The sequence below is a fragment of the Podarcis filfolensis genome, assembly GCF_964270895.1.
Source record: "Podarcis filfolensis genome assembly, chromosome: 9".
NCBI classification, from domain to species: domain Eukaryota; kingdom Metazoa; phylum Chordata; class Lepidosauria; order Squamata; family Lacertidae; genus Podarcis; species Podarcis filfolensis.
This window is the reverse complement of record NC_139610.1, coordinates 63,530,439-63,543,383: the sequence shown is the minus strand read 5'-3', so window position 1 is coordinate 63,543,383 and position 12,945 is coordinate 63,530,439. Positions and strand designations below refer to the sequence as shown.

Below are 12,945 nucleotides of genomic sequence, written 5' to 3'. Positions count from 1 at the left end.
GCCAAATAAACATTAGGAAGCTTTCCAAGAAATGAAAAACCAACACAACTGATTTTTATTTTTCTTCTAAGGAAAAGAGGAAAAATAAACTCTGTGCTGTGTTCTAGAATGCCTCGCTCGCTTTCACACTTTGGAAAATTTCATTCTGGTGTTAAATCACGCGCACAGAACATTTCAGATGGGTTGGTTTAGTTTAAGGGAAAGGAGGTGGGGAAGCGGGGGGAGGTTATAAATATTTTAAGGGTGAGGATTTGGGTTCCATAGGCAAGATTTGTTTACAAAAGCCTTGAAGAAAATCATTGCACCACTGCCACCTCCATTTCACATTTCCCTTAATTAACTCTGGCTATGATAAGCAGCTGTGGTTGTGGGTAGTCACAACATCTTTCGCAGCAGTTGCTGACAAAGATAATTCAGGTTTGGATGGCGTTAGCCATTAGCTAAAATATTGCCGCCCATCCCCTGTACTACACCTCATAACAGGAAGACGATAAAGATTGTCTCCATGTCATCTTAAAGATTGATCACCTTACAAGTAAACAGTTCAGTCTGCGGGAATGTCAAGCATCGCCAGTTTCTGTGGCTGTCTGATCAGCATCCCAATTCGACAAGCGAGAGCACTGTTTGAATCCCCAAGAATTAGGGAATTAGTATTGTCACTTTCATGGGAAGTGTCTGGAGATGTGTGTGGTGGTGCAAGTTTGCAGCAGCTCAGATGCTAGCAGGAGACCATTTTGGCTGACATGTTGGGAGGGAGGAGGGTTAGACAATCCTCAACACACATTGAAAGAATGTTTGGATGGGTGTTGTGGGACTTCACAGGCTAGCCATGTCTTTCCCTTAACTTGTGACATACACAGTGGCTGCACTGAGATCTCTTTCCATCACACACACACACACACACACGGCCGTCTTACCCATAGGCACTAGGGGTGCAGGGCACTCGGGCGCCGGGCTCTCAGGGGTGCCAGGCTGAGAGTCCAGGGCCCAAGAGTTGAGTCCGCGGAAGAGCCTGTCTGTCGGTTGGAGCGCTGCGGTGGGCTTTTCTGCTGTGGGCAGCTCTGCGCCACGAGTTCAGGGGTGACCAAGCCATAGAGACGCTGAGGCGGGTGGGCGGTTCTGACCTCCTGCATGCCTGGGACTGGGTAACGGGGGGGGGGGCACTGGGTGGATCTTTGCACCCCGGCGCCACATATGCTTAAGCACACACACACACACAAACACAAACAAACAACCACTTTGCAGACTTTTCTCTGAATATTCTCTACCAGTTTCTTGTGGCAACTGCCATTCTACTGACATCTGCAATATCCCAGAGTTCTGTTGGGTCCTGGGCATTTTGGAGGATGCAAAATGCTGGTCAGGCTGCCAGCACAGTTGCTATTGACTGTGTTGTACCTCCACTGTTGGAGGCACTGCGCCTCTGTAGCTGGGAATCTGAAGTTGCGAGAGTGCTGTTGTACTCAGGTCCTGTTTTCAGGCTTCCTGTATGCATCTGGGTGGCCATTATGTGTCGTGGCCTGGCTGGATGCTGAGGAGTGGTGGGAGGCACCAGCTGGTGGCTGGAGTGGAAGGAGACCAAGAGGCAGAGATGAGGCCGGCTGCCGAAGAATCCAGGGAGTCTTCCCATCCTGCTGCGGCCAGCTCCCCTCCTCCCCTGGTCTCCAAGGGAGGAATGAAGAGTGTGGAGCAATGAGAGACAAGACGAAGGAGCCTCAGGTTGCTGAGGGAGGACCTGGGGAAAGAGCCCTAGAGAGTGATGGGAAAGCAGGGACCTTCAGTCCTCACAGCCACCTCACTGGGGCAAGACCTACTGGGAAGAGTTGTTGTGATCACTAGGCCTGTACTGTTACCTTGAATAAAGAACTTCTCTGACACCGGGTGTTTTATTGCTGTCCTGCTCCTGACACTATGAGAACAGGATGCTAGATTAGATGGGCCACTGGCCTTGATCCAGCAGGGATGCTTCTTATATTCTTGAACACAACCCCAGATGTGGTATGATAGCCATCTTCAAGTATTCCATGGAAGATGGAGCAAGCTTGTTTTGTCCTGCACTGGAGGCTAGGACCTGAACCAATGGCTTCACGTTACAAGAAAGGAGATTCTGCCTAAAGATCAGGCAGAACTTCCTGACCTTGAGAGCTGTTTGACAGTGGAATGGTCTCCCTTGGAAGGTTCTGGACGCTCCTTCCTTGGAGGTTTTTGAGCAGAAGTTGGATGGCCATCTGTCAGGAATGCTTTAGCTGAGATTGCAGGAGGTTGGACTAGATCAGGCTTGAGGTCCCTTCCAATTCTACAGTTCTGTGATTCTGTGAAACCTTGGGAGTAATTGTGACGAACAGATTACGCTAGTAGGACTGCAAGAAGTTTTGTAAGGTGGATTATTTGCAATAATGCAAGAAAGACCAGGAAGAGATTTATTAGTTAAGGACAATTAAATGTAATATAAAATTAAGAAATGCAGACTAAGTGATAAAGAACGGAAAATCATCAGAGGTGTTGACAGAAGTCTAAAATATTGTATAAGATGGAAAAGTGTGTTGTATGACTGTTGGAACGTATTTTGTAAAAACCAATAAAAATACTAAAAAGAAAAGAAAAAAAGAAACAGTTGTGGAGTTTATCCTCCTGCTGGAAATGTTTGGTGAAATGACCCTCCCAGTTTCTTTGCCGACAAATAAGAGTGGTCGATTTTGAGAGAACCTTGGGAGTGGGTTACAGCTACAGCCACAGCTAATGGTGAGCCTCACCCTTAAGAAACAGTTGTGGAAACCTTCGAAACCTGCGAGATCAGAGATTCTTAGAAGACTGGAGTAAATATATGAACTATTTGAGAAGTAATTGTGACCAACAGATTACGCTAGTAGGACTGCAAGAAGTTTTGTAAGGTGGATTATTTGAAACAATGCAAGAAAGACTAGGAAGAGATTTATTAGTTAAGGACAATTAAATGTAATATAAAATTAAGAAATGCAGGCTAAGTGATAAAGAATGGAAAATCATCAGAGGTGTTGACAGAAGTCTAAAATATTGTATACGATGAAAAATTATGTTGTACTTAAAAAAGAAAAATTATGTTGTACTTAAAATTATGTTGTACTTAAAAAAGAAACAGTATAAAAAATTATGTTGTACTTAAAAAAGAAACAGTTGTGGAGTTTATCCTCCTCCTGGAAATGTTTGGTGAAATGATCCTCCCAGTTTCTTTGCCCACAAATAAGAGTGGTCAATTTTGAGAGGTTATTTGGCACTTTAAAAGTGCTGTACGAACGGTGCTGAGAAGGAAAAAGCCTGCAAACCTTCTCCCCGGCTGTCATATAAACCATAACATCATGTCTGTGTTTATTTTAAATTGTTATACATATATACTGTGACCTCTTTTTGTTGTGCATTGGGAAGCAGGGCCAAGCTCCGCATTTTGAGCCAATGCTTCCCCTACTTCCCGTTGGAGAATTCAGGTTCCCCTTCCATCCTCCAGCTACCACAGATGCTGATCAATTGCAGGAGTGCAGGTGTGTACATGAAGTTGAATGCAGGGACACTTCACATGTTCTGGCTTAGCACGGGTCTCCAGAGTGCTCTCTTTTCTCTAAAAAGCAGGTTCTAGCTATATGTGAACTACAGATGTTTGGACTGGGTTCTGGTTATGAAAGTGTGTGGGAATCAGCTTTCTTTTATGGCTGAGAACTTGGATACATTCACCATTGTGTTTGGCAGGAATAGAGGAGAGGGAGTTCCAGCAGATGAAGGGGAAAGGGCTGTTTCCCATTATGAAGAATAATTAACACATCAGTAAAGGTACATTGGGATGCAAAAGCAACTTGTATATGAAGAAGCACTTGCTTTCCATCCAGCTACTTGGCAGACAAAATTAATAGCTAGGAGATACAAATGACATGGGTGTGGAAAGGTCCATAGTGGCAGAGCACATTAATATGCATAGACATAACAGTGTGGTGTAGTGGTTAAGAGCAGTAGTCTCATAATGTGGTGAACCGGGTTCGCGTCTCCGCTCCTCCACATGCAGCTACTGGGTGACCTTGGGCTAGTCACACTTCTCTGAAGTCTCTCAGCCCCACTCACCTCACAGAGTGCTTGTTGTGGGGGAGGAAGGGAAAGGAGATTGTTAGCCACTTTGAGACTCCTTAGGGTAGTGATAAAGCGGGATATCAAATCCAAACTCCTCCTCCTCCTCCTCTTCGAACTGTAACTTTAAGAACTTCTGCTTAAGCTTGCATTTCCCTTGTTTGCTCCATTCCTTTTCCTTGTGTGTCATGCATTCTTAGATTTGTGAGACAGGGACAATCTTAGTGTTGATTTTTTTGTGATCCACTCAAGAGAGCCTTCTTGGCAGAAGGACAGGGTACGACTGCCTTCACCTGCACACGAGCCTAACATTGGAATGTAGCATGCACATGTAATATCCAATATTTGTAAGCAGAAACCACACAATAAAATTCCCTAATACAAGCTAAGCATCAAATTGGGCCTCCACTTGTTTGGGGTTTAATGTCTCCTGTGCCCCACTCCAGGGATGGGGAACCTTTGGTTCTCAATCTTGTAGGGTAGGCTCTGCGCCCCCAGAGCCAGCATATAAATGCTTTTATAAATAAGAACATAAGAAGAGCCATGCTGAATCAGGCCAAAGTCTTATCCTGTCCAGCATTATTTTGCAGCAGTAGCTAGCCATGCACATTGTCAGGGATCAGACTCAAGAGGGCAAGATGGAGGAAGAGGAATGGTGGAGATCACACCCCCTTCTCCTGACGCTGCAGGAGAAGAGGGAGGCAGTCTTATTTTGCAGCAGGGCTTTGAGGGGTTTGAGGAAAGTCAAAGCTCAGAGACAGACAAACAGAACAGTTTGAAAGTGTTAGAAGAAGGGAGGGGACTGTGGCTGGGCAGCCAGATGACACATTGTCACTGGAGAGTATTTCTGAACCCCCTTCTCCCAGAATGCGACGTTCGTTAAGAGTGCAGAAACAACAGAATTGGAGACATTTGACCACGAGTGGCCACCGTAAGGGAAGATGCTGTTGCTAGGCAGAAGGGAAGAGGAGCCCAGTTTGGAGCAACACCATTGTTAAGGCTTGTTGCGTTCTTTTGTCTCTTGCTATTCGGATTGAATAAAAGTCATTAAAAAGGACTCTACCTCGTTTTCTCTGCTCTTGCTGAAACCAGGGAAAGAATAGCTTTCCCGGAGCCTTGACACACATAAGACCCAAACAGTGAGGACCCAAACAGTGGTCCTCAGCAACTAACATTCAAAGGTATTCTGCCTCTGGCGGTATGAGAAGTAAAGTGACCATCACGACTGATAGTTCTATCCTCCTCCAGAATTTTTTTAAAACCACCTTCTGCACTTTATGGTAGAAGATTCCATAATTAAATTATGCACTATGTGAAGAAATGCAACCTTTTGTCTGCCCACATTCCCAACAATAACAAAAACTAAAAGACTCTTAACCTCAGGGTTGTGGGTTCAAATCCCACGTTGGGTGAAAGATTCCTGCATTGCAGGGGGTTGAACTAGATGACCCTCATGGTCCCTTCCAACTTTACAAGTCTGTTATTCTGTAATAAATGTTGCCAGGCTACAGCTCCCATCATCCCTAACTGCTAGCCATGCTACCTTGGACTGGTGGGAATGTTCCCCACCCATGCCCCATTCATGTGTTATGTCTGTGCCTAGATGTCCACAGATGCTCAGTGGCCACAGCAAGAAGATTTGATTTCACTTACCTATTGTCAGAAAACCATCTTGGTCATGGACATACAAGCAGGTTTTTCTACAGGGGAAGGTAAAACAATGCATTTTCCAGAAGACAGGCCAAGAAATGTTATAATTTAGAATCCCACCAGCTAAGATGTCAGAGTAATAGCTGAACATGAGAAGTGGTTTGATTTACAGCTCACTCGAGAACTCTGAATCAATGAAAATAATGGACAAGTTGGATAATGTAATTATCTACCATGCCGTCTATGCCAAAAAGAGAGAGAGGGTTGGTTTCACCTCCCATTTTATTTAGAAAACATATGTTCCAGATTCAAGCATATGATGACGAACTGGCAACTGAAATCAGTCTTTGAAAAACCTGCTGGACTGGACAGAACAAATGACAGCGAGTCTGCCTTTGAAACAAATATAACCTCTGTCGTTCAGTGAAAGCCAAAAAAGCTTGGACAAGTGCAATAAAACCAAGCGTCATTTAGTCTCTCTTAGAAGTCATTAAATTTTATGTAAATTCTGCAAAAGGCCCCAACTGTGCCTTTGCCATGTGTGCAGATTGCTGATTGGTCTCATTACGAAGTCCTAGGGAGCACTTGGAGATCATCTCAGGCACAGCTGCTTATGCCATAGATGTGGCTGGTCCACCGTTAGTGGAATGTGATTTGGGACATCTGATTCAGGGCATCTGCCAGGTTCTTTAGCATCTCGTATTCTTAAAAGAGCATCTTTCTCATCTTTGTGGCAGCAGGGAGAAGCTTAAAAAGGCAAAGACCATTTTCATTCCCACTGCACACCCATGTGAAGCGTAAGGTACTTTAGAAATTGTAACAAGCCCATTTAAAAAAAACAAAAACCAACAACCAAAAAAATCAATCCACTTAAGTTCTGTGAATGAGCACTGAAAGATGATTGGGATTGACAACAGCTCCATTCAATTATACTAGCAAGATGGCCATCAAATAGGTGGAATTTGTGGAGTGGGGGTGGGAGGAAACCAGTGATGTGCAAACTCCCTGTGGCCCAAATAGCATCATCATCATCAAACAATCTGGGGGGGGGAGAGTGTGCATTGTTTTGACAGTTCTAAACTGGCTCGTAATGCTTTCGCACACATGTGTCTTCGCCCTGCTGCTTGGGAATTGTTGCCTGAAGAGGTAGGCAACCTTGCAATCTTCCCTTTCTTTCTTTCCGTGGATGCTGAGAGTCGCCCTACCAGGCTCCATGCCTGGCTGCTTGCATATGTTCCATATTTACATTCATGGAGCCCCATGTGGAGAAGGAGAAAGTGGAGCTAGCATGTCCCCTGACAGCAGGCAGAGCCATCTGCCAGATGGGTGACAACTGCTGCTTTTGAGGAGGCCCCTGTTGCTGCAGTTCAGCACTTTATTCCTAATCCTCCCTCCAAGAGGGGAAGCACTCGTTTAAAAGTCGCAGTCAGACAGCTTCCATTGCATCCTCCACGTCACAATACCTTAGGGACAATAATGAACCAAAGATTGAGAACTCACCAAGAAGACTGTGAATATTCAGTTTCCACCCTCCTTCATCAGGACTTGACCCTAAACAAAGGTCAATTAAAGATTTGGAGTAGGGGTAGCTCTAAGGGCCTGTTTTCCAGCCCACGAGCATTATTTTTCCTGACCCAAAATTGTCAGGACAGTTTGTGATTCATGAGGATCCTACCCCATATAGTTGGGTTTGGGGTTGTTGTCTCTGCTCCCCCCCCATGTGTGTTTTCTTTTAGCAAGGTCACATTACCATGATTCTCGCGCCCTGCTATTTAAGGGTAAAAGACCCCCGGATGGTTAAGTCCAGTCAAAGGCGACTATGGGGTTGTGGCGCTCAACTCGCTTTCAGGCCAAGGGAGACGGCGTTTGTCCACAGACAGCTTTCCGGGTCATGTGGCCGGCTTCTGGTGGAACGGAACACCGTGACATAAGCCAGAGCACACAGAAACACCGTTTACCTTTCCAACACATTTATCTACCTGCCCTGGCATGCTTTTGAACTGCTAGGTTGGCAGGAGCTGGGACAGAGCTCACCCCATCCCGGGGATTCGAACCGCCAACCTTCTGATCGGCAAGCCCAAGAGGCTCCGTGGTTTAGACCACAGCACCACTATTTGCCCTTACGGCTGTGGGTAAGGGCGCTCCATCCTTTTCTGTAACTTACATTCCTGCTTACAAGAATATCAAGTCACTTACTGCAGTTGGGAGAAATCCATGGAGACCAAGTAATCAATTTCTTCGCATGTGCTGACAATGGCAGCTGCCTGGTCTGAGTGTTGACCAGGCAGGTGCAAAGGCAAAAAAATGGGAAAAGGTCTTCTTTTAAATTGTGAGTAATAATTTCAGGGCAAATGGCTCACCTCATGGTGTTGTATCACGAGTAGGGAAAATTCTTACCTTGTGTGTTGTGGTGGTCAGAAGGTCAGAAGGTCTGTCTCTGTCTTTCTCTGCCTGGCCTGCCTCACAGAGGTTTTGTGAGGGTGAAACCAGGATGGGAGGTTAGGAAACAATGCATGTCACCATAACCTCCTTGGAAGAATGGTGGGATATAAATGTAATTTAGAAAAGTAAAAATGTTAATGTTACAAACCATGGAGGTGCAGGTCACTTCTGTGTCCAGGGCAGCTGTCTACCAGCTCCACCTGGTATGCAGGCTGAGATCCTACCTGCCCGCAGACTGTCTCACCAGAGTGGTGCATGCTCTAGTTATCTCTCGCTTGGACTACTGCTCTACGTGGGGCTACCTTTGAAGCTGACTTGGAAGCTGCAATTAATCCAGAATGCAGCAGCTAGACTGGTGACTGGGAGTGGCCGCCAAGACCATATAACACCGATCCTGAAAGATCTTCATTGGCTCCCAGTATGTTTCCGAACACAATTCAAACTGATGGTGCTGACCTTTAAAGCCCTAAACGGCCTCGGTCCTATATACCTGAAGGAGCGTATTCTTATATACCCCCTATATTCCTATATACCCCCATCGTCCAGCCCAGACACTGAGGTCCAGTTCTGAGGGCCTTCTGGCGGTTCCCTTGCTGTGAGAAGTGAGGTTACAGGGAACCAGGCAAAGGGCCTTCTTGGTAGCGGCGCCTGCCCTGTGGAACACCCTCCCAGCAGATGTCAAGGCAATAAGCAATTGGGTGGCGATTCCCGCCCCCTCCCACAGTTGGAGTAAATAAAGACACCGGACACCAGGATTTCGGTTAATGGGCGAAAAATGGCCACAACTTTATTGATTACAGGTAAGAGCGGTATTGGCTTTAGGCATTGGCCCTAATAGACTATCCGGTCTAACCGGGAAGGGTTAAGCACCAACAGGGGGAGCCCCCGAGATGCACGTCCCTAGACACTCCCCAAGGGGTTACCGCTCGGGAGCGCGCTTTAGGCCCTAGCCTCCATAGGTTTCGGACGAGGCAACGCCCCCTGGAGTCCTTTAACGAACTACCCTTCAAGATTTGGGGGAGGTGATGGCGTTCCTCCCCCCCGACTCCATTTGCATAACAATACCCCTGCCAATGCCTAACCGCCAAAACCAGGAGTTGTGACGTTTTGCTACGAGGTAGGCGAAAAAACCAAGTGGCTTCTAAAATACAGCCAATTAGCCAAATGGAAAAACTCCTACCAGGCCCCTTGCGGCGACCAGCCGAAGCCCATAGCAAAGTCCGAGTGCAAACCTAAAGGGCGGGTGGGTGGGAAACCGAAGCTGCTGTGAGGAAAGAAAAGGGGCGAGCCAGGGCTGCCCCGACCTTAAATGACCTTTTGTAAGCCCGCCCCTACCGCCAGCCGATTGGCTGGCGCTGTGGGTGATGACTATTAATGAGATTAATGAGGAAGGGAATCCCTGAGTCTTGCGGGGCTGGCGCCAGCCCCGCGAGAATGTAGACGGGGGCTTGAGCCCGCAAACCCCCCCCCTTAGGTCGGGAGTGGCTCTATTTTACATTTAAAAGACAACCGAAGGTGGCCCTGTTTAGGGAAGTTTTTAATGTTTGATGCTGTATTGTTTTTAATATTTGGTTGGAAAACACCCAGAGTGGCTGGGGAAACCCAGCCAGATGGACAGTGTATAAATAATAAATTGTTGTTGTTGTTGTTGTTGTTGTTGTTGTTGTTGTTGTTGTTGTTATACATAAAGGAACATAGGAAACCAGATAGTGTACCACTGAGCATCACCGGTAGAAAAATAGCTAGAATGATAGGCAGGGAAGTTCACTATTTCATGCTATCAGTCCATGCACTAAGTGCTGCTAGACGTCATGCCTGGAGGTCATGTTTTCTTTTTTTTAAAGTTGCCATTAGCCAAGGATGGAGAACCTGCGGCCCTCCAGATGTTGGACTCAAAAGACTATCCACTTCCGACCAATATTCAGAGATTCTGGGAGTTGTAGTCCAACATCTAGAAGCCACATGTTCCCCTAAGCTGTCAATCCCTGTGGCTGCTGTAATATAAACCGAGCATAAGGGAAGGGGCTGCTGAAAAGGTTTCCTGGGCCAAGAAGGTTTGCAACCTGCAAGCGAGAGCCTATTTTCCGCTCAGAAGAACTGGGTTTGTCTGCAGCTGGAGCTCCAGTAAAAGCCCTATAAAGTGCATTACTAAATTAGCAATATTTACAACTTTCATGCATTCCTCTAATTTATTTATAGCACAAAATTCCTTCTGGTTCTTTCCCCCTTAAAGTCATGGGAGAGTAGATGTTGGCTCAGCCATAAGAGGAGGAAGAAATGGGTTATTTCCCCAACGGCCCCTCAGTGTTTAAAATAAATAGTAACTATAGTGGCTTAGATCCAACTACATTTTTTTTTAAAGAGGGAAAAACACAGAGAGAGAGAGAGAGCGAGAGAGATTGCTGTGCCCCAGCTTGTCAGTTCAGCAAATCAAGGCATTTCATTTGAGCTGAATGGCGATGTTTAGGTAAGCAAGACTCTGTGCTGGAGAAATATCTATGAAGAGACTGTCAGATCCATTAACACCAAGGTACCTTTATTTTATGTTTTTATTGCCACTTAATCATACCAGGGAAGCCGTGATCAGGTTGAATTCTCGTGCTGTTTTTCACCATCTCTGCTCGGTTTTATGAACAGCAATTCATGTTAGCTTCCTTATAGGCAGAAGACTTTTCTGTAGAATTGTGTGTGTGTTTGACAGAGAGAAAGAGTTGTGTGTGTGTGTGTGAAATGAGTGCCTATTGAGTTTGGTTTTCATACTGGATAAGGCTTGGGTGTGTGCAGAAACTGCACTCATCTGCAGGTGGTGAAAAAATGGACATGCAAGTCTGGTTGTTGCAAGACTTCTTTTTCCATCCTGCAGCTTGCTTGAATCTGGGCAGGCATGCAAAGTTCATATCTGTTAAGCCTGGATGTCTGGATGAACAACTGTGGACACAGAATGGCTAAGCAGATGTATGAACTACTTGCTATGTTAATTCCTTAACAGTATGCATTACAGCTGCCCTTTATGTCATGCGTACCCGGAGACTCTGTTAAGGAGTTGTGCTTGAGAGACGATCATATGGGAATTCTAATTTGGCACACAGTTTCTGGCACTCACTGCAGCTTTGCAACACCTTGGCGTTGCCTTGCATTTGCCGTGTTTACCCCAGCACAGGCATGGTGTTCAAAGAAGTTTTTAAATTTGGCATAAAAGGTAAAGGGACCCCTGACCATTAGGTCCAGTCATGACTGACTCTGGGGTTGTGCGCTCATCTCGCTCTATAGGCCGAGGGAGCCGGCGTTTTTCCCGCAGACAGCTTCTGGGTCATGTGGCCAGCATGACTAAGCCGCTTCTGGCGAACCAGAGCAGCGCAGGGAAACACCATTTACCTTCCCGTCAGAGTGGTACCTATTTATCTACTTGCACTTTTACGTGCTTTCGAACTGCTAGGTTGGCAGGAGCAGGGACCGAGCAACGGGAGCTCACCCCGTGGCAGGGATTCGAACCGCTGACCTTCTGATCGGCAAGTCCTAGGCTCTGTGGTTTAACCCACAGCACCACCGCGTCCCTTTAAAATTGGCATAGATCTCCATAAATTAGAACCATAGTTACATAGGGGAAGGAGAACCACCAGAGATGGCAATCCTGTAGAGCTAAATTGGCTGGTTCCATCGATCCCTCTTGCTGCCTACAGCTGCCATTTGCTCAGCTACCACAATAATTGATTATGTGCTCATTGCAAGGCTGTGTTTGTTTAGCCAGCAACGGAAATGTACAGAGCACTTTTGGCTGCAGTCATAACTTATATTGCACATATCACCTACTTGCTCTTACACTTATTTTACAAAGATCACACTGCCCAGAACACTGCTTTGTATTTCTGGGGGTGCATTTACAAATCGATTTCTAAAAGTGTTTTAATCCTCGCTTGCTTCATTTTCTCCAATTAAGTGCCATTTGAATTCAGTGCACTGAGTCAGAGAAAACTCTCTTTCCTCCTTTTTCTCATCTCTTTCTTTGCCCTTTGGAATTTATCTAATCATCTTAAATCCCAGAAGATACAGCTCAGTGCAGAATTCATCCAAATTTAACTGAACGTTGCCACTAAGTACATGGTGTGTTTCTTTAGACCTAAAGGTGTGCCATCTGATGCCGTGATTTATTTGTTTTTTATGGGCTTGCAATGTGAACTTCCCAGCATCTGAATGCAAATTTGGCCACTGAGCTGTTGCCCACCTGTAACTCCATCCTACTCTATCATGCATGCTTCCTGAGCTTGTCGACAAGACTCCTGCTGGCAACTCACCTTGTTGCATATTGCAATAAATTTGCCCAAATAAACAATTCCCACTGGATTGCACACACACAATATTTTCTCATTTAAAGCAGCAATGGAGGGAGGAGAACTTTTCATTTATTTTAAACATGCACGCCTGGCAGTAGGTAACCTAAGGGGATGTTTGGTGCAGGCTGCACACTCTCAGTGAATAGCACATGAATCATTAGGCCTTCTTCTTTAGCCTGAGACATCCATTGATGATATTGTTTCATCAACTTGCCTGTAAGGCAATACAGGAACAATCAACAAGTAAGCTAGTGGACCACAAAAAGGATGCTCATAAAATAGATACTGCAGGTATGCCAGACAAGTGGAATATTTTCTTTCCAGTGTACAGCACATTATTCTTTGGATTCCAGTATTTCCCAGAGGCACCTTCTGCAATCAGGGATGTGTCCCACAAAGCAATGATGCAAAATATTTCTTTCTTTTTTTAATA

At 45.7% G+C, this 12,945-nt stretch overlaps 1 protein-coding gene across 6 annotated transcripts in view; it reads left to right on the top strand.

The window, feature by feature from the left end:
- The window catches only part of ARHGAP24 (Rho GTPase activating protein 24), a 399,589-nt gene that overhangs the window by 217,209 nt on the left and 169,435 nt on the right, over positions 1 to 12,945 (top strand). The window contains exon 1 of one of the 6 annotated variants that reach the window (XM_083571261.1): positions 10,574 to 10,711. The exons of the other annotated variants lie outside the window; for them this stretch is intronic. The gene's annotated coding sequence lies outside the window, so the exon portion shown is untranslated. Of the gene's footprint in view, positions 1 to 10,573; positions 10,712 to 12,945 lie in introns of those variants that run through there. 6 annotated transcript variants of the gene reach the window in all.